The 6,374-nt window shown below is 34.4% G+C and overlaps 1 long non-coding RNA gene across 1 annotated transcript; it reads right to left on the bottom strand.

Moving 5' to 3' along the window:
• Positions 1 to 409: 409 nt before the first annotated feature.
• LOC110923481 lies at positions 410 to 1,413 on the bottom strand. The gene is made up of 2 exons (XR_002584108.2): positions 856 to 1,413; positions 410 to 715 (listed from the first exon to the last, which is right to left on the bottom strand). It is a non-coding gene; the product is annotated as an uncharacterized LOC110923481 (long non-coding RNA).
• Positions 1,414 to 6,374: the final 4,961 nt, after the last annotated feature.

The following is a 6,374-nucleotide window of genomic DNA, read 5'->3' on the forward strand; positions in this document are numbered from 1 at the left end:
CAAATTGCATTTTACTCTAATTATTAAGTTTCATGACCTGTGGTCTAGTGGTATGGTACTTCCCCCCACAAAACTGGTGTGAGTTCATAATTTTTTTCCTTTTAATAGCTAACCGACACACCAACACCCCTTTATACTCACTCCTAAATCTACACTAATGTCCACTAGGAGTGTGCCAAGTTGGTTAACCATGGGTTCGGTTAACCGAGGGTTCTGTTATAAAATGGTAATCAAAACATAATTTATTCCAACTCAATCAAACACGATAGTCAACACAGATTGTAACAAAATTAAGACAAAGCTATAGATGGGTTGTAAACCTCTAAGACAAATCGTAATCAAAATAGAGATAAGAAATGGTAAGTAGAATAGAATTCTTCGATACGAACACCTAAATCACCGGGAGCTATAAAAAGAAGGGACACCAACGAATCTTTTATTAAGAGAGGAAAGAGCAATCACTATTAAAATAATTGATGAACCATAATATGAATTTAATCAATCAACCCATAAGATTTCCTTCACTACCCACAATTGTCAATATCAATCAATCTAAGACAGCTCCACATAACCCATAAGGAAACTTGTCAGAATCACCATGAAGAAATAAACAAGCCAAGAATAGAAGCTGACGTACGTTCTCACAAAGGGCGGCTTGAGACTTCAACACAAGTCGACCCATGAGGAACCCAAGAAGCCAACCATGGACAAAGGCCTAATATGCAAAGAAATAAAATAAAAAAGATTAGAAAATTGAAATATACTTTAACGCCCCTCCCCCTCAATTTTATAATCCAAACATGTCATGCATAGATAATTTATGGACTAGAAAATCATGTTGAGAGGCCAGTAAACCTTTTGTAAAGACGTCAACCAGTTGTTTGTTAGAATCCACAACCATAGTTTTGATTAGACCAACCGTAACAGAGGAAGAAAAGATCCAGTTTGAGATGTTTCGTCCTACCATGAAACATTGGATTTGCAGTGATGGAGATGGCAACCTTGTTTTCACAAAATTAGTCAATGGGAAGACCGATGGGAACATGCAACTCCTTCAAGACTGTTATAAACCATAAAATTTCACATGTGACAACACACATGGATCTGTACTCAGCCTCAGTAGGAACCTTGAGACGATTCCTTGCTTCTTACTTTTCCTAGAGACCAATGATTGCCCTAAAAATTTGAAAAAGCTTGTGACAGAACGTCTTGATTCAATAGTTAACTTACCCACATTCGCCAGATACTCGCCGAGGAATCGCCTAAAAGCAGCCAGAGAACTCCATAAAGATAACCCGCCTAGAAGAGAGAGAGAGAGAGAGAGAGAGAGAGAGAGAGAGAGAGAGAGATGGTGAGTAAAAGAAGAAGAGTTGGTGAGAGTTCCACCTTTAAAACCTCCCACCGACCTAAAAGGTACAACTATAAATGCCCAACAAACAAAACCCTTAAAGTAAGTAAAATCAGCAAAGCACAAAATACAACCAACAATTTATAGAAATCTTGTAAATTAACATTATATAAATAAAAGGAAAAAAATCATTTTAGAAATTATTAAGAATTTATTTCTTAAATTTAACTAAAGTTGAATAATTTTTACATTTTTGTTTCTTTTGACTTTTTTATGTGCTTTTTTTATCTGTTTTTCTTTAATATTTTAGTTTTAGGTATTGTTGCATCTAACCTTTCATTTAGATTTTAATAATAACCAACATGTTCCTCATCATAAAGTATGGGTGTAACTCACTAGTTTAATTAAATTCTTAAACCCGTAAGTACTATCATAGTAAGTGATTTAAAAGAAGAAGAAAAGCGAAAACAACATATTCACATGTTAAGGTGTCATTAACCAAACTTGGTTACATGTTAATAATTAGTTATGTTTAGTTAGTTAAACACAATAAATAATAGTGTCCACATTAAAAGCTAATCTATCATGTTGTTATGAATAAACCTAATCATAGAATTATCATGTAAACTTTTAAACATCATTAATTTTCTATTAATAAATTTTTACCGTGATTTGATCATATATATTTCCCTAACCATTCTAATTTAATTATTTTATAATTAAAGTTACATTTCACAAGTGGAGTCTCACCTTTGTATCTTTGTGTGTGTCGTATACAAACGAAAGTACCTCCACGACAATTTGCTGTAGCTCAATGTTTCTTGCATGAAGTTTATACAAATTATAAAATATTATTATACAACCGAAAACAATTTGTTATACATAATGCAAGTCCTAAGGTATAGCTCAACGTTTCTTGCATGAATTTTATACGATGATTAATGATATGATAAAAGCAGATAAGTTTCGTTTGCAACTTTTTTTTAAAAAAAATTGCATTATCGCATAATCTCAGTCTATACGCAACTCATTCGTGGTTTTCCACTAAAACTCTAAAACTAAATAACAATAGATCGATAAAATAACCCATAAACTTATATATAGATGAAACAATTTAGACTAAAATAGCTAGATTTAAAAGCCGGTGTGTAAAAAAGAGTTTTGTTGAACTCTTTTATAGAATTATTAACAATGTATACAACCTAATAAATAAGGTTATCTCGCTGTCGCTGCCGCCTGCCGCTGCTACGACTACTACTACTATCCCACATATTCAAAAATATAAAATAAAACTATGTTTTAGTTATTTCATGAGTGTGATACACGAAGTTTTTAGAGTAAATGTCAATTTACGTCCCTGTGGTTTACACCAAAACGCAAGAACAACCCTCGTTTGAAAAAATACAACAACCAAGTCCATGTGGTTGTCTATTGCGTTCAATAACGTCCCTCCTTATATTTTCTCGGTTTAAATATTGTAAAAAGACTAAATTACCCTCAAAACTTTCATGACTATTCCGGTCCCTAATGTAAAATTTCTTAAATTCCCTCCATATTCAAATCAACCAACCCAATCAAGTAATTGATCAGCAACCACAACAACAACAAATCAACCACTTCAATACATGTTCATAATATAATGAGCTGACTGCAGCAACAACATGAACAACAAATCTATGCAAGAACAACAGGCTGTGCATGTACATCAGCAACAACAACATGAACAACAACAACGACATAAACAACAGCAACAACATGAAAAATCTGAACTAAAAGCACATGTGAACCTACAGTCAGAACTGAAAGCACAAATCTGAACCGATTGCAGCAAGCTTATGATACCTGTTCAACTTACAATCTGAACTGAAAGCAAGTGAATGCAACAAGCAGACTGCAACAAGGTTATGATGCATGTTCAGCTTATAAGATGTTCAAAGATACTAACTACCTAATCCGACCTAATGCACAGCTAAATCAAAATGTCCAACTGGAACTGAAACTTATGTACAACCTATAGTTTGTTCAAACAACAACTCAAAATGAACCTGAAGCTTATGCACAACCCATAATCTGTTCAAACAACAATTCAAAATGAACCTAAAGCTAATGCACAACCTATAATATATTCAAACAACAACTCAAAATGAACCTGAAGCTAATGCACAACTTATAATCTGTTCAAACAACAACTCAAAATGAACCTAAAGCTAATGCACAACAACTTATAATTTGTTCAAACAACAACAACTAAAACTGAACCTAATGCTAATCTGTTCAAATACCAACAACTGAAACATAACCTAATGCACAACAACTATGACAAATATCCATTATAAGACAATGATCATAACAGTTTAAGTTTAAGTTAATAGGCATACAAAAGAAGGGTAAACCCTGATCATAAACACCAAAAACCCAAAAATGATCAGGATTAGTCCAAAATTAACCCTTTTGAAGTTTTATAGTGTAACAACCCTCAAAAAGGTCACACAACAATTCGTAATCGAAACCCCAAATGCGCACGACGAGAACCAGCACGAAAAATAAAAAAGATACGATTTTTATGTTTCTCGTGGGCCGCGACAGACCCTTAAGGGCCTTCCGTGGGGCGAGAGGTATGAAATTCGCCAGAGACACGTGTAGGCCACGCGTCAAGCCTACCGCATGAGTCATGCCATCTATGCCCTATCTAGACATCCTCGCGGGCCGCGACAAGAAAGCCCTGATCTATCGCGGGGTGCGAGAAACCTTAAATTCAGTTCTAAATAGGATGTTCACTGAGCATTCAACTTTGCTCAAATTCTTTTCTTTCTTTCTCGATATACTAGTGTGATACTGCTATCATACCGAAGTTCTAAACCTATGCTCGTAATCAGCGTGCTAACTCGAATCACTGGTACGGTACCCTGTCCAATCGATCTAAAACCAAACTAACGGATGTTTAAGTGCTGCCTAAATAAAGCTATACTTTGTCATCACGTTGTGGGTTGGATCTCATGATTATCGTTAAAGTTGAATTGAGTTAATACACTAATAGATGTGCATTGTGTGCTTAATTAGGTAACCAAGAATAAAACAAGAAGGCTAGTACTGAAACCCTAAATACAACTAGAAAACATTTAGGGTTTTGAAAGCATTTGATAAAAGAGAATGCTCTTTTATCAAATGCTTTCAAAACCCTAAATGTTTTCTAGTTGTATTTACAGTGATTAAGTCTTTGTATTATGAAATTACAGCCGGTATATGGAGTATTGTATACATTACTGGATAAGCTTTACAATTAGACAAAGGGTTAGCCAATAGAAATATGACCACAGTCACCGAAATGGGCGAGTGACAAGTACTGTGGGTACTTGAATAATATAAACAAATATAAAAACTATTATTGTTGTAATTATAACAATGTGACTTTTTTGTACAAATTGAATGAATTCACCAGTATTTTTCGCTGATCAAATATTTTTAAAACGCGTTTTAGGTGATTTACTGTGATGAGAAGAAAAAGTGCTATGAAGCACTCAAGCTTAAATAAGTGGCTATGTAAATCTGAATAAAACGTGTTTTGTAATCAAGGGTTTATCCCATGGAAAATCCTTTATATAAATACGGGTTTTATCCCACAACTTATAAAATGAAAATTTGGTGTTTTGAAAACTTTGAATTTTTCCTAACACCCGGTCCTAATAAGTTTTCCGCTGCGATGATTTTAATAAACACAGGTACCACTCGCATCTACTCACGACTCCCATCCAGGGTAGGGTCGGGGTTGTGACAGAAGGTGGTATCAGAGCCACTGGTTTAAGCTAATTAAGTATTGGGAAAATACTTAAAATTAGTAGTCAGGAAACAAATGAAATAACTTCTGTGAATACTGTGATACTAATTACATATTATATATTCGATTTTTGGAGTTCGTTGTTTATATTGTTTTTGACTAACAGTATGAGCGCTAGAGAGCTATCAGATGCTTTCCAGAATATATCTGTTTGTCACACCCCAACCAATGGTGGAAACATCGGGATGAGACGAAGTGTGAGGATTGCAAGAGACTTCATAACGCTATTTGTGACAATATTTAATAAACCGATTTAATTTAATAAAGTAATTTGTCAACATTACAAGAAATTCAAATACGACAAGTTCAAAGAAGTACATAACAACATAAGCAAAATTGATACACCATATTAAGCCTAAACGTCTATATGTATATCTAGGCATCAACACTACTTCATTTCATAGCATCGTCATCCTCAACCTGTAACATGTTTAAAATAAAGTTCAATGCAAAAGCAATGGCGAGTAAACAAGTTTGATACGTACATAGCAAAAGATAAGTTTAAACAATTCCTCATAGCAAGCATGGGATACAAAATAAACAATAAATTCGGCATGTGTCTAACATATCAAACCAATGATGAAACGCAATATGCTCATGACATAACCACAAGTCTACGGGCGGGGCGTTAATCCTATAGCGCTACATATGTCACGGATAGGCTCGTACGAAGTTAATGATAAGTCTAACACAAGATGTCCTCAACCCAAGTTTAAAGTATCAAGCAATCACGTATACAAGCATGTTATAGGAATGTTTGTGCATTTAGGTAAAATGTTCATGTGTAAGTTTTTGATAAGTAAACATGTTACACCCCAAAAAGTGGTAAAAGTAAAGAGGGGAATACGAGTATACTCACAGTTTTGCAAGTTGTTCCTACTTGAATCCGAGAGTAAGTTGGTTGTTGGATTAGCTAGTTGGAGCACCTTGTCCTTCTACACAAAGGAAACATAGGTGGGTGAGTTTGGGAATTTCGGAAGATTTAAAGATTCGGAATTAAAAGGACATGAAAGTATTATATCAAAATAATCATCTTCAACACATAACACTTGTATGACACTATGTAACCACAAGGGTTGTAATGTTTTCATGAGTTGAACACCCATAAGAATCATAACAAGGTTTAGGTCTTAGATGATGTTCTACTACTTTGACAAATGAACACGAATTCAACATCAAAGGTTCGAATGT

Source organism: Helianthus annuus, chromosome 17 (assembly GCF_002127325.2).
Source record: "Helianthus annuus cultivar XRQ/B chromosome 17, HanXRQr2.0-SUNRISE, whole genome shotgun sequence".
Taxonomy (NCBI): domain Eukaryota; kingdom Viridiplantae; phylum Streptophyta; class Magnoliopsida; order Asterales; family Asteraceae; genus Helianthus; species Helianthus annuus.